The following is a 13,987-nucleotide window of genomic DNA, read 5'->3' as shown; positions in this document are numbered from 1 at the left end:
TTTAAAACTTTCACTTTTCTTCTTCGTTGCAGACATTAGGACAAAACACATGAAAATTAAATAAGGAGAAGAAACCACCCAATATGATTTCTATCATTCAGAGAGAACAACTTGGAGTGGTTTGGTGTATGTGATCTTTGCTGTGCTGCCTGTGTGCCTTTTTAAGAAATAAAAATGGAAAACTGTACATGTCTCTTAAAAAAATATATCTATGTATTTATTTGAGAGAGAGAGACAGAGAGAGTGGGGCTGGGGGGCGGGGGACAGAGGGAGAGAGAATCTTAACTCTGTGCTTAGTGCAGAGCCCAACACGGGGCTCTGATCTCATGACCCTGAGATCATGACCAGAGCCAAAATTGAGTCAGATGCTTGGCTGACTGCGCCACCCAGGGACACCTGCACATGTCGTTTTTACAGTGTGCTTCCTTACTTAAAACATGGTGACTGTTTTTCCAAGTCAATAAATGTACATTTAAAATATCATTTTGAATGACTGTGTCCTCCTCAATCATATGGATTCATGCCAGGTTATTTATCCGGGCCCCTTCTGTTGGACAGAAAGTTTGTGTTTAATTTTTTTAATTAAGATTTTAATTCTAATTCCAGCATAGTTACCATAGAGGGTTATGTTCATTTCAGGTATACAGTTTGTGTCTGATTTTTGACTGTAGTTAAATTTTATCATATGATCTTTATTCAGGTCAAATATCCCAAATTGGAATTTCTCAGTCAAAAATGAGTATATTCTAAGACTTGGATGCCTATGGAAAAACTGCTATCAATTAACATTCCTATCAGCAGTGTATGTCTGTTGATTAAACAAACTCTCACCAACACCAAATCTCACTGTTATCTTCTTCTGATTTTGACCATATCAACGTGTAAGCACATTACAAAGAGTACTGGGGCACCTGGGTGGCTCACTTGGTTAAGTGGCTGCTCTTGGCTTAGGTCATGGTCTCATGGTCCTGGGATTGCAAATCTCGTTGGGGGTGGGGGGGGGGTCCCTGCTCAGTGGGGAGTCTGTTTCTACCTCTCCTTCTCCCTCTGCCCCTTCCTCTGCTTGTGCTCTCTCTGTCTCTCAAATAAGTAAATAAAATCTTTTAAAAAATATAAGAATACAAAAATTACTCAAAATATAAATATATTAAAAATATAAGAATACAAAAATTACTTTAAAAATTACTTTAAAGGCCCAACAGTGTGCTGGATCTGAGGATACAAGGAGGGACCCACACACTCACCTTGGCCTCAGAGTTTCTCAGAGAAAGACTATCTGTAAATGTAAAGCATCTAAAATTATCTAGAGTAGGGGTGAAAGTTTTAAGAAGTTTGTGTGGGAGGGGGAGAGGGGATGCAGAGCATGTAATAAGACATTGTTTCTAGAATCCTTGCTTTGACATTATGACCGGTTCAATGACCTCCCCATCAAGGATGCTCCTATATTGAGTTCCTGCTAAATGGGAAGCAGCTTGCTAAGGAATTACATAATCTCACAATATCTTTACAACATCCTTCTGAGAGGGCTGTTGTCATGTCATTTTGAAATTGAGGAAATTAGGGCATAGATGTAACTGACTTATTCAGGGCCACATATATCTGGTAACCATCTGAGTCAAAAAGGTCCATGGAACCCTAACTATGGTTAGAGCATGGGAGTCTAGACTCAGATGATTTGCCAGTTTGACTCTGAGCTGTTCTAGTAGAGGAGAAAGAGAATCTGTAGCTGGGTGAAGAACCAGTTTTGAGGAGTTTGGTTTGGAGAAAAGCTAACCCCTCTAGTCCACAGGTTTGGAAACAGCCCTATGAGGTTGGCAAGACCTAAGACTCAGTAATCCCATGGCAGGGAGGGAAGCTTGCTACTGAAGGAACATAACCAGAGGATGGATAGTCATTGGCTACCCTTCCCCCCCTCACTTCAAACTGTCTCAAAGTTTTTTAAGCCTTAGTGTACATAGGGATACATGAGGGCCTGTTAAATGCAGATTTCCAGGGTCAACTCAAGACAGCTGGTTCAGAGGGTCTGCAGTGGGGCCCTTGAACCTATCCATCTGGTCATCAGACACTGATGTAGGTGGTCCTTAGATCAAGCCCTGAGAGCCATAGCAAGTCTACTAATCCTGAGGTGACTAGGAGATGCCAGCTCCTTCCCTGCCAGTGGAATATGGAAGAAAGCCCATGGTAGGAGGAAACTGAATCTTTTCTACTGATGAGCAATTGCCCAGCTGGTGGCTGGGCCATCTCACCTGGGGATAGCGATGGCTTTCTAAGGGGCCTGCTATCCTATATTACTTCATGGGAAGTCAGTAATGTCTCCCTGGGGTCCCCAGGACTAGGTGAGGGGTATGGATGGGTAGTGGCTGTGGGTAAGCCCCCTCCCAGCCTTCAGCTTGCTCAGTCTAGGAGTATTTCCTGTAAGATGGATTCAGCAGGTGATAATCATCATCCTTGTGATGATATCAACATCATCAGTCATCACTATCATCATCGTTACCCCCACGGTCATCTAATGTGTATGAAATAGTTCTTTGCCCAGCCACTATGTCAGGCACTGGGTTGCTTTCAATCCTCACAGTTTTACCCCCATTTTAGGGATCAGGAAATGAAGGCATAGAGAGGGGAAGTAATATGTCAGAGGTCACACAATTTGTGGTGGAGTTAGAATTCCAGCCCAGGCCATCTGCTTACATTTGAGTGGTTCTCTTGATTTTTCCCTTACTAATGAGGAGAGATTTGGGTGTTAGGAGGATGGGGGGGTGGGGCTGTGACCTTCCCAGGACCATGAAGTTTGTCAGTGGTGTCACTTGGATCCATTTCCAGGATTTTGCTGACTCCCTGCCCCAGCCTCTTTCTTCAAGATTGCAGCTTCTAGATGTGTTAGGACAGACTCTGAAAAGGGAAGGTTTTGATTAACCAATGGCATTGAACAGAAAGCAAGCTGTGGTTCTCAGGGAACTCTGCACTACCATTTAAGCTCCAGCCATGAGTGGTCAGGAGACTGAACACCTGAGTTTGGCAGTGATACAGGTGTTAGATGCCATCCATGGCTCCCAGGTTAGGAGCTGAAGCTTCACTCAGGTCTGGGCTCTGTTTGGGGATTGAAGGTCATGCTGTCTACCCAACACTACTACTCTGACACTCTTCACCAGTATGCTGGTGACGTGGCTTGACGTTGCCAACCTCACTGTGGGCTTCCAGGCCCCCTGGAACATCTCCTGTTCATTCAGTGTGCAAAGGCTGGGTGCAACCCTTTAATCTGCCATGGACAAGATCAACCTAGTGACAGTGGATCTCAGAAACTTCAGTTGGAAACTCACTTACACCAGCATTAAGGAGTCTGTTGCTATTCTCACTAATCAGGTCCAGAGACAACAGATTTCTGCCCTGTTTGGACCAGCACGTCCAGTAGCAACAGAAGTAGAGGATAGCCTTCTAAAAACTTTGGCTGTTTGTCTTTAGAAGGGATGGTTTTAAAGGTGATGGGATACACTTGAAGAATCTCTTGGCAGGGATGACATTATTATAGATAATAACTCTGTAGGATTTGGGTACCATTTCTTTGATATGTAATTAGACCATGTAATTAGAATGGTTAACATTCTCTTGAAAGAAAGTTTGTCAAATCAATACTCGTTAGGCAGAGGTTCGCTAACAATTATTGTCAATTATTCGGACATGGTGCTGTTGTGTATAGACTCGTACCATTCCCTCCAATGTTGTCAGCCACAGGGCTCAGGAAAATTAAGTAGAAAAATGAATGTTCTGTTTCAAGCAGAAAAACATCATTTGTTTGTGTAGGTTTCCCTTTCGTGTGTGTAATAAACTATTCAGTGACATTAACGGTCAGTGGGAAAGAGTGAAGTATGACAGATTGCAATAAGCTGGGACAAGCAGAGAAGACAAACAAATGACTTGTTTCTGTTTAGTAAATGGGATTAGCTTTGTGGAAGTCTTTGGTATCTTGCACTCACAGAGGTGTGGATGCAAAGGCAGACTAGGAAGGAGCATCTTAGCCCTTACTCTCAAAAATACTGCAGAACCGTCATGAGTGGCGGGTGTCAGATGAAGTTCACGTTTGAACTTGGATCTTGGTCTCTTCTGAAATTTTTCTTTTGATACATTTCCAGCTGTCCAGAGCTTGCCCATTCTTCAAAGTCAAGTTCAAATGCCCTGGAATCTTTGTTCACTTCTCCACCCTCACCCTTCATACCCCTAATTCCCCAATCAGAAGGAACTTCTTAACCCCTATAAGTCTCTAGCCTATGAATATTGAAAGGTATATTCAACTCTGAAACTATTTGTTTATGTCTTAGTTCCTCTAATAATTGATCATAAGCCCCTTTAAGAGCAAGGTTTCCAAAGTTGGTTGTAAATAATGGGCTCCTGAAGAAAAGTATTGAGAAGTGAATAAGGAATGAATCAGTCAATAAATGCTTCTTGTGGTTATTCTTGTCCTTTGAGGTATTGCATCCTCAAGATGGATCCAAGACATTGTCATCAATATCCCAAAAGAGAGGGTCCAGTATGACCCATACACTTACGGAAGCCAAAGATTATACAGATACCTTATCATGGGGTTTGAGTGTAGCATAAACTGAATTATGGAAAGACATCCTTTTGGTTCCTTTCAAGGTTATTGGCCTGCTGGGCTCAGAGTGGAATATCCCTGTGTTTGACCTTGTTAAACTGCAAAACTGGAGGACAACTTCTTATATGACACCTGTGTGACACTTGTGCCACCCAGGCACAACATTGGTGATGTGTTCTAGAGAAGGCTCTGGTATCTGGGATGGAAACATATTTGAATGTTGGAGGTCACTCTGGGACTTCCTCCTGGGATGGAGTGGATGAACTGTGGAAGGTTGTAGAGAATGGACTCAAATCCCAGCTCATTGTCACTGTCAGTGTGAAATATACCAAAAATGACTGAGCCTTCCTTCAAGAGACTCTTAGAGGCTGTCCCTGGCTACCAGAAGTAAGTAGGAAAGAGTCTTCTGTTGCTTATGTTTAGAGAGACAAATGAGCAAAGCAGATTATTTGAGAAAAACAACAACAAAGAACTCTTCATCTTTCTATGGATGTAAGAAGCAGAAAGAAACAGGGTGTAAAATTAATGATATATAAAAGCATCACCAACAACAAAGTCATTTTTTTTTCAAATCTAAAGTGAAATCGCGGATGTTATAGTGTTATGAGGCACAGAGAAGGTTCTGGAAGCATCTTCCAGGTGGGCTGGCTCCTTCGTTTGGGTTATTGTTTAGAGAATGGGCTCTGGAGATAGACAGCCTTGGGTTTGAAAGCAGCCTCTGACACTTTCTAGTGGTGTGCTCTTGAGCAAGTGCATTAACCTGTCTCTGCCTCAGGTACCTTCCCTGTGGAATGGAGACAGTCATAACATTGACATAACATATGACATCCACCTCATAGAATGGTGAGGATTAACTGAAGTCATGCCTGTAGAGCGCCAAACAACATAACGGGTCGGCGTAAGAGAGCAATCACTCTTACTGGGATACTTAAGAGGCTCTCCTTTCTAGCATGCATCAGTAACATGATTAGTAACTCCTTTCTGTACTTCAAATAAATTAAGCCCTTTACAGTCTTCATGGCCTTGGGACTTGGGGACTTGCTGATCCCTTGGCCTGGAGTGCTACCTGCTATTCCACAAGCCCCGCCCCCAGCACTCTTCCTGTGGTGAGCTCCCTCTTAGGCTTCCAGACTCAGCCCAGAGCCCACCTTGTCCGAGGGGCCTTTTCTGACTGCCTGATGGGGAGAAGCGCCTCCCCACCCCCGAACACACATTAGTATCAGAGTATCCTTCTCCCTCACTAACTAGAATCTTCCATGCTCTCTTTAATGTGTTTGCGTGTATGTTGTGTGACTGTCGGCTTCCCGAGGGCACGGGTCTTCTCTCTGGCCAGGCGCTGTATCCTGTGCTTAGTGCCATGCCTGACACACAATTGGGACCCAAATAAGCAGGCTCTCATTTATCGCATTTAGAAAACAAGTCACTGCTTCATTTGGGTGTCCTCAAAATGCATGCTGATGTGTTTTGAGGGGAGAAAAGCATGATGGCCTCTTCCTCCTCCCCACCTCCCACCCAGACTCAGAAGGTCTGAACGCTCCTGATTCTGAGTCATCGGTGAACCCCTCCTAACCGCCCAGTGGCTGATGAGCCACAAGCCAGACCTGTTGCTCTGAGTGAGTTAAATGAAGAAACTGAGCACAAAAGCGGGAAACCAATTTTGCTGGCTCACACTGTGAGAGAGACCCATGGCGAGGATTTGGGGGTGCAGGGCCAAAGCTGCCTGTCTGGGGGCACCTGGGTGGCCCAGTGGGTTAAAGCCTCTGCCTTCAGCTCAGGTCATGATCCCAGGGTCCTTGGGATCGAGCCCTGCGTCAGGATCTCTGCTCAGTGGGAAGCCTGCTTCCTTCTCTCTCTCTGCCTGCCTCTCTGACTGCTTGTGATCTCTGTCTGTCAAATAAATAAATAAAATCTTAAAAAAGAAAAAAAAAGCTGCCTGTCTGTGGGCTGCGGACGTGTCTCAGGAAGTGTCCACGCTGGGGATAGGTTAAGCATCCCAATTTCCTCAAGCATGCTCAAGGAAAGAGAAAGTACACATCTCATTTGCTCACTGAGAGCGGCTTTAGGCCACACTTTAAAAAGCGCACGCGCGCGTGTGTGTGTGTATGTGTGTGTGCACGAGCATGTGTGATGGACTGATTTTGTTTTCTCTTCTCAGTTATCATCCTAACCTGAAGCTCAGAGGATGCAAAACTTTTTCTGCTGGCTGCGAAGGACCTGGGACCCAGGGCAGGAGAATCTGTCTCCATTATTTTGCGGTGGTCGGAGGTGGGTGCTGGTAAGCTCGCTGGGACCCCTACAGTAAGAAGTAACAAGTCGGGGTACCTGAGTGGCTCGGTCAGTGGAGAGTATGACTCTTAGTTTTGGCTCAGGTCATGACTTGGGGTCATGGGATCGAGCCCCACACAGGGCTCTGTGCTCAGTGGGAAGTCTGCCTGAGACTCTCTCTCTCCCTCTGCCCCTCCCCCGCTCACCTTCCCTGTTGTTCTCTCTCTCCCTCTCTCTCAAATAAATAAATAAAATCTTAAAAAAAAAAAAAAAAAGAAAGAATGAGTAAGGAACCCTTGCTATGTGTCAGGTGTATTAGCTCACTGAGTACTCATTACTACTCTTTGAGCCAGGTAACCCATGTCCTCGTTTTATGATTGGGACATTGAAATGGAGCAGAAAGAACTTACCCAGAGTTCTTCTGCACCGTGGGTGAGAGGTCTCTGTTGGAGCCCCAGCAAAGGCCTGGAGAGACCAGCATACTGGTCCCATACTGGTCTTAGGTGGTTTGGTTTATGTGGTGATGATCGGGATGGCTAAGTGTACCATGTCCTTCCTCTAAGTTCCTCTATGTGCATGTACTCCATGTCCTGTTGCGCTCAGTACCCCAAGAGCCCCGTGAGGCAGATATGCCAGCCCTGATTTGCACCATTGTGGCTCTCATTTCTGACAGGCTTGGAAGGTAGATGTTATTACGGTTCCAGACAAAGAACCCGGGGCTCAGATAACTGAAATATCTCACGCAAGAGCTCGGAGCTCCCAGGGGGCATAGCTGCTGCTCCAGACTGGGTCTTTTGGACCCTGGGACTGCGCCCTTTGCCCCAGGAACTCTGCCTTATGGAGTGTCGACTGGGTACCAGACCCCACCGTGAGCGCCTGATATATGAAACCCATTTCAGCTCACACCACCCCATGGGGAGACACTTCTTACTGTCCTCATTTTAAAGATGAGGAAACTGAGTCCCTGAGAGCTGAAATGACTTGCCCAAGGCCACACGACTAGGAGCAGGGAGAGCTGGTATTCAAACCCGAGCAGGCTGGCCCCAGCGTCATCCCACTCGCAGGCTTCTAAAAAACACGGAGTACTTTTAGCTATGGACACGCTGTATTTTTTTTTTTTTTTACAGGAGTTTTACCCTTCTTAAAGTAAACTTGGTTTGTTTTACTTTATTTATTTTTTTTAAGATTTATTTATTTGGGAGAGATTGAGCACGAGTGAGGAGAGGAGCAGCAGGAGAGACTCTTTAAGCAGATTCCCCACTGAGCGTGGCTTCATCCCACCACCCATGAGATGGTGAAACCAAGAGTCTGATGCTTCACGCGAACTGAGCCACCCAGGTGCGCCATGAAGTAAGCTTGTTTTCTATAATCATGAGCCGAAACAGAGCAAGAGGGAGTAAAGAAAAATATATAACAATGGTCTGGAATTCTTTTATCTTTTTATCAAGAAGTATTTCTCTGGACAGCAAGTGGAATTCTAAGCAAATGGCAGACTTCCCAGAACATCCCCCTGCCTCCCCGTGTTACTGCTGGCCACTCCTTTCTCTTCACTTGTATCACTTCTGCCTGCGGCCACGTGAAGAGAGGCTGGGACGGGTCCTAGTACTGGCAAGGAAGCCTTCAGCCCCCTTGTTGCTTTCTCCCCAAGCCTCCCTGATCACAGTCCCACTGAATTGCAGTGGCAGAAGCTTATAGAAATAAAAATATACCACACAACGTCCATGCAATTGAACTCACCCAGCTTTAAAAAAAGAAAATTCTATATATAAATAAATATAAATTTAAATATATAAATATTCATATTTATATATTTATATTTATATTTTTAAATATATAAATATATAAAATATAAATATAATTTTTAAATATAAATATAAAATATAAATATAAAAAATATAATTTTTAAATATATAAATATATAAAATATAAATATAAATATAAATTCTATATATAAATAAATATAAATTCTATTTATATTCTATAAAATATCCCCAATATAGGCGTAGGTGGGGAAAAAATATCCAGGGCAGAACAGCATTTTAGTGCGATGCTATTTATGTAAAATGTACATGCATGCATGCCCACACTCCTTTGTACAGGTCTAGAATGGTTGGATACATCTCGGAACAGACAGAAGGGGGCCGTAGGGAAATCGGGGAAGGCCGGCTGTACCTCACGTATGCATACATAGAGCGAGTGGACATTAATTTCATAATAGTAATAATACAGATAATAACGATCCTAGCAAACCACGGAAGCAGAAAATTGAGAATCAACAGCCCTCAATTTTTCAAGTTTTTGTCACCCATTGCTAGAATGTAAACTTTCTGCATCATAGCTGCTTGACACCCCAGGTAAGCCTTTATTTATTATTCTTTTTGGGCTTCCCTCCCACTGCTTCTGGGCTGGCTCGAAAATATGGACCTGGGGTGGGGGCAGGTCTTCCAGAGCCATTGTTTTTCCGAGGATTATGATGAAGAGTTTCAAATTTAACATCATTTTTAGGCAGTTCCATGGAATGGGGGTGTTTCCTACAAATGGCGACATTGATTTCATTGTGTTTTAAGACAGCTTTTGGAAGGAAGTGTTGGCAAATAAGAAGGTGACACACTTCCCCCGCGGTCTACGAGTCAGTGTTTCTCATAGCCCCGGACTTCTATGGAGAAAGCCCCGGAGATGAAGGCTTCTGGAAACAAGTCTACCGAAGGGTGAGGGGCCGCCCTCCTTCAGCTCCATCTCCACGGAGGAGTAGGTCGGGTGTGGGGCTTTCCTGCATGGGCCCCCTGCCCCCTTCTTGGAGGATATTTGTGTTTGGCTCTGATAGTCTCCCTCTATTTCCCCTCAACAGCCCTAACACACACACACCTACATGCATATGCAACACATTCATGCACTTTCTCATCTTCCAAAGTCCACAATAAATAATAGTCTGATGCTGTCTTGTAAAATCTGCACCCCAGCATCGCAAGGAAGGACCGAAGTTGCTAGGTGAAGTGTCAGTGACCTTTGGAGTTAGAGACCTGGGCTCCCATCCCAGTTCTGTTATTTACTAACTGTGGGCCTTGAGGGGGAATTGTTTAACCTCCATGTACATCTGTTTCTTTACCTGAAAAATGAGACTCCTGAGAACATCTGCCTCTGAGCTGTGGTTTTGAGTATCTAGTAACCCAGTGCACGGAAGTAGCGGAAGAGATAACATTGAGCTCGGACCACGCCAGTTCCCTTTCGCCAGTTCCCTTTCTTGGCAGGAGGCCAGAATCAGGCCCCAGAATGGAGGGATCAGAGATGTGGCACTAGGACAGGTCAAGGCCAGCAGATGGTCGGGCACAGGGGGAAGATAGGAGAGAAACCATTAGCCCGTGGTGATTCCTGCCTGTAGGGGATGATGGGACACAGGGGTTCCCATAGAGAATTCTTTCTTTTAAGGTTTTATTTATTTACTTGACACAGAGAGAGAGCACAGGCAGGGGGAGCAGAAGGCAGAGGGAGAAGCAGGCTCCCCACTGAGCAAGGAGCCCAATGTGGGACTCGATCCCAGGACTCTTGAGATCATGACCTGAGCCAAAGGCAGATAATTAACCGACTGAGCCACCCACCCCTCCCACAGAAAACTTTTTACAGAGACACCATTGCCAGACCTGGAGCTACTCCCAGCGTGGGACTGAGCTGACTTGGAACATGACGTCAGGTCACTGATGACAAGGGTTCCATTACGACCAAGGTGGCCCATTGTGGGTCCTTCTACCAGAAGGTCATTACTTTCTACCAGAAGGTAAGCGGGTACTGGGAAAGACAGTTCTCTGCATTTACATGGTGCTACAGGAAGGGACCTGGAAGGGGAGAGTGGTCTGGGGGTCCTGCTGTTAGCCCGGGTTGGGATCCAGCTTCTGGAACCCACCCACTACAAGGTTGTCTGGAGCTCTCTGAACTCATGAAGATCAACTTTGGGCCTTTAAAATAATCTTGACCTTGACACTAGGTGTCGCTCAGCCACTTCCAGTTCCAGTTGAGAACATAGCAACCTTATCCTCCCCACCCCACCTGCCCCCAGCACCAAGTGCACCTCCAGTGAGACCTGGGCCTCCTCTCATGCAGCCAGGCAGGTCCCACTGGCCTATGACCTCAGGGAGAGGCCCTGGCCTAAGGGTGATGGGACACAGTCCCCCCTGCAGTGTTGAGTCCCCAGCCAGCCAAACTTACTCCCAGGCACCCTGGTTCCCAAACCGAGAGCTTTGTGGATACCAATACCTGCCTGCTGTCCTGGGTTCCTGAGCCCAGGAATCCCTAGAAAAATCCATTTTTTTCTCTCAGCTCTTAACCAATGAGAAAACTGAAAGGAAACTTAAAACTGAATTGAATTTCTACTCGTCCCCACCATCACCACCCCTAATCCAGATTTGATTTGACACTTTCCCTCCCTACTCTCATGGAATTTTAATGTGCCAAAGTAATTTGGCCCAGGAAATACAATAACCGTGGCAAAATAGATCCTCAGCGTGGTAGGAATGGTCATTCTCCACGTGGGGGGAGATGTTTTGGTCTGTGCAATGGCAACGTGCTCTGTAACAAGATTTGTCTCTATTAGACCTGGGAGAAAATGCCAGCAGCACCAAAGGGTTGGGACATTTTTTTTAAATCAAAAGTGACCAGATTTAAATCAAAAGCTTAAGTCAGCTCTTTTACCCAACAGAAAGATATTGTCCTTCGATGAATTAGATTATCTGCAGGTGAATTTGAAGAGTCTAGGTGAGGTGCAGAAATTGGACAGGGGACCCAATGTTTCTATTAAGAGACCAAGGTCAGCCTGTTGCAAATTTATTTTAAAGAGATGCATGTATAAGTTGTTGCTCCTATGCCTAAGGTAGAGACAGAATAAATCAAGTGGGCCCTGCCTTTTAAATTTTTTTTTTAAGACCCATGAGGAATTTCTCCATGCTTTGTTGGTCCCGTGACTCCCTCCCTGAACACAGGGATTTTATAATGAGCCTGTGAACCCACACCTGCTTCTACAGGTCAGCACAGGTTCTCAGAGAAGGGGGCTCTCCATAGGAGGGTGTCTCAATGGCAGTGGCATTATTGACATTTTGGGCAGGCTGCTTTTTGTGTGGGAACGCGTCCTGTGCACTGTACAATGCTTAGCAGCGGCCGGGGCCCCCACCCCATACACGCCAGAAGCACCCTCTATTTGCAGCAAACCCCCTACATCTCCAACATCACCTGCCTCCCCTGTAGAGAACCATGGCTCTAGAGAAACCTGGCTCTAGAGGGATGTGAGTCTCAGGGACTTTGTTTCTAAGGTGTTAGAGAGAGTCTGAACAAGGGAGTGTGGTCCTGTGGTTCGGAGACCAGCCCTAAAGTTAAGACAGATCGTAGCTAAGAACGACTCTAAGGAGAACACACAGTAAAGGTTCAGTAGAAGTGGTAGTCATCACCATTGTCTACAATGGAAGTTTCTATACAATGGTGGGAGGGGAGTGTAGTTGCCACGGGAATCGGAGGGGAGGTCAGAAAAGAATCCTTGGAAGAGACAAGTCTCAGTGGACCCAGTTTATCCTAGTGGGGGCCCCTGCCTTTAAGGCATCTGCTTGGCAGGACCAGCCAGGACCCCGGATGTGCTCAGTGTGGTTCTCCAGCAGACTGTAGTAATGACAGGTCTCCGTCCCCCACGTGGGACTGCTGTGACCCTCCTGATTAGTGTCTTGAGAATGGTGATCAAAGGTCTGATTTTAAGGATGCAGAGTGGAAAATTGCAAAAGCAAAATAAAGACATTTGGTGGCAGATCAATTATAATGACGTCACCGTTCTGGCCCAGAACAAGGTGAGGCCACACCTGACCCAGATATCTATTTCCTGCTCACTGCTGGTGATCTGTGGAAGGGACCTCATCTAGGAGTTTCTGAAAGCTGAGGGCAACTTTTTTTATAAAGTGGGTGCTTAACAGAGTCTTGAGCCCCTCATTTTGCTTCTGGGTCCCGGACTTCTTCCTTGATGAATATCTTTGGGGGGATATCATTTCTGGGCTTCAGTTTCTCAATACTTAAGAATGATCAGTTGGCCTTGAAGGTTCCCTTCAGTCCTCTTACCCTGTGGGCATAAGAACCCAAACATCCTGTTCAAACACTAAAGCTGTCTCCTGGGCAGCATATAGATATTTTCAAAACCACATTAACTCCTTTGATCTACTGATGATGAAGACAGTTAGGATTCATTTACTCAACACACACACATGAGACAGGGACTGAAGGCCAAAGAGTGGGGGTGTAGCAACATGTCCCAAATGATGTCTTCTGAGGGAGGCAAGTGGTCCAAGAGGCATTTGTCTACATGGAGAGATGAAAGCCCCACAAATGGGAATAAAGTTCTCAGCATCATGAAGGCTTCAGAAAGGAGGTGATATTTGGGAAGAGTGGTTTGCTAGTGGTGAGCAGGAGAGAAGTAACACAGGGTTGCCCAGGTGTGGGGTACTCGAGGCTGAGAGGTTTGGCACACGTTTAATAAGCATAACATTATTTGATAAGTATATAACATTTACATAATTTCAAAAAATACCACTATGACCATCTCTTATGACTTAGCATATTTTCTCTTGGAATTCTAAAGTGTCTTTTCTTTCTTTCCTTTTTTCTTTTTCTCTTTGGTATTCATAGTCACCAGTGCAATCTTTGCAAGGGTATACTAATCACTCTGGAGCACGTATTGCCCTGTGGAAAATGTTAGTGAGAAATGATCTTTAGAGTAGAAAGATAGACTTGGGTTTCTGTAGTTTAAGAAGAGCGCCTTGTTCCTGGGAGGAGGGAGAAGAAAGGGGGTCAATTTTACCTTCATCTCAATTTATTAAAAACCTGCAAGTGCAATGAATTTTATTTTAAAAGATCAGTGAGTTTAGAATTTCAGATAGTACTTGCCCAGGGGCACATGCTACTCAAGGTAGTAAGAGAATACAAGAATCTATGTACTGGAACAGATGGATGACTCTTAAATGGTTTAAAGCAAAAGAAAAGGTTCTCGAACCTTGTTGCTTGTTAAGAAACAAACGGCACTGAAAGTAGACAAAGTATACAGGTTTGTTCTAACAGACATTTAGGTTGGCTGTAAAGATGAGGAGTACATTATGGGTCAAAATCAGACTTTGC

The 13,987-nt window shown here is 45.0% G+C and overlaps 1 protein-coding gene across 3 annotated transcripts in view; it reads left to right on the top strand.

Moving 5' to 3' along the window:
• LOC309858231 (uncharacterized protein) overlaps positions 1-13,987 on the top strand; it is a 28,634-nt gene that overhangs the window by 1,775 nt on the left and 12,872 nt on the right. The window contains exons 2-3 of one of the 3 annotated variants that reach the window (XM_082718956.1): positions 6,744-6,853; positions 8,039-8,203. The gene's annotated coding sequence lies outside the window, so the exon portion shown is untranslated. Of the gene's footprint in view, positions 1-6,743; positions 6,854-8,038; positions 8,204-10,545; positions 10,626-13,987 lie in introns of those variants that run through there. The other 2 variants (XM_082718957.1, XM_082718958.1) reach the window with 2 other exon arrangements.

Source organism: Mustela nivalis (assembly GCF_964662115.1).
Source record: "Mustela nivalis genome assembly, chromosome: 2".
Lineage (NCBI taxonomy): Eukaryota > Metazoa > Chordata > Mammalia > Carnivora > Mustelidae > Mustela > Mustela nivalis.
Note: the sequence above shows the minus strand (reverse complement) of the source record. Positions and strands in the feature narration are given on the sequence as shown.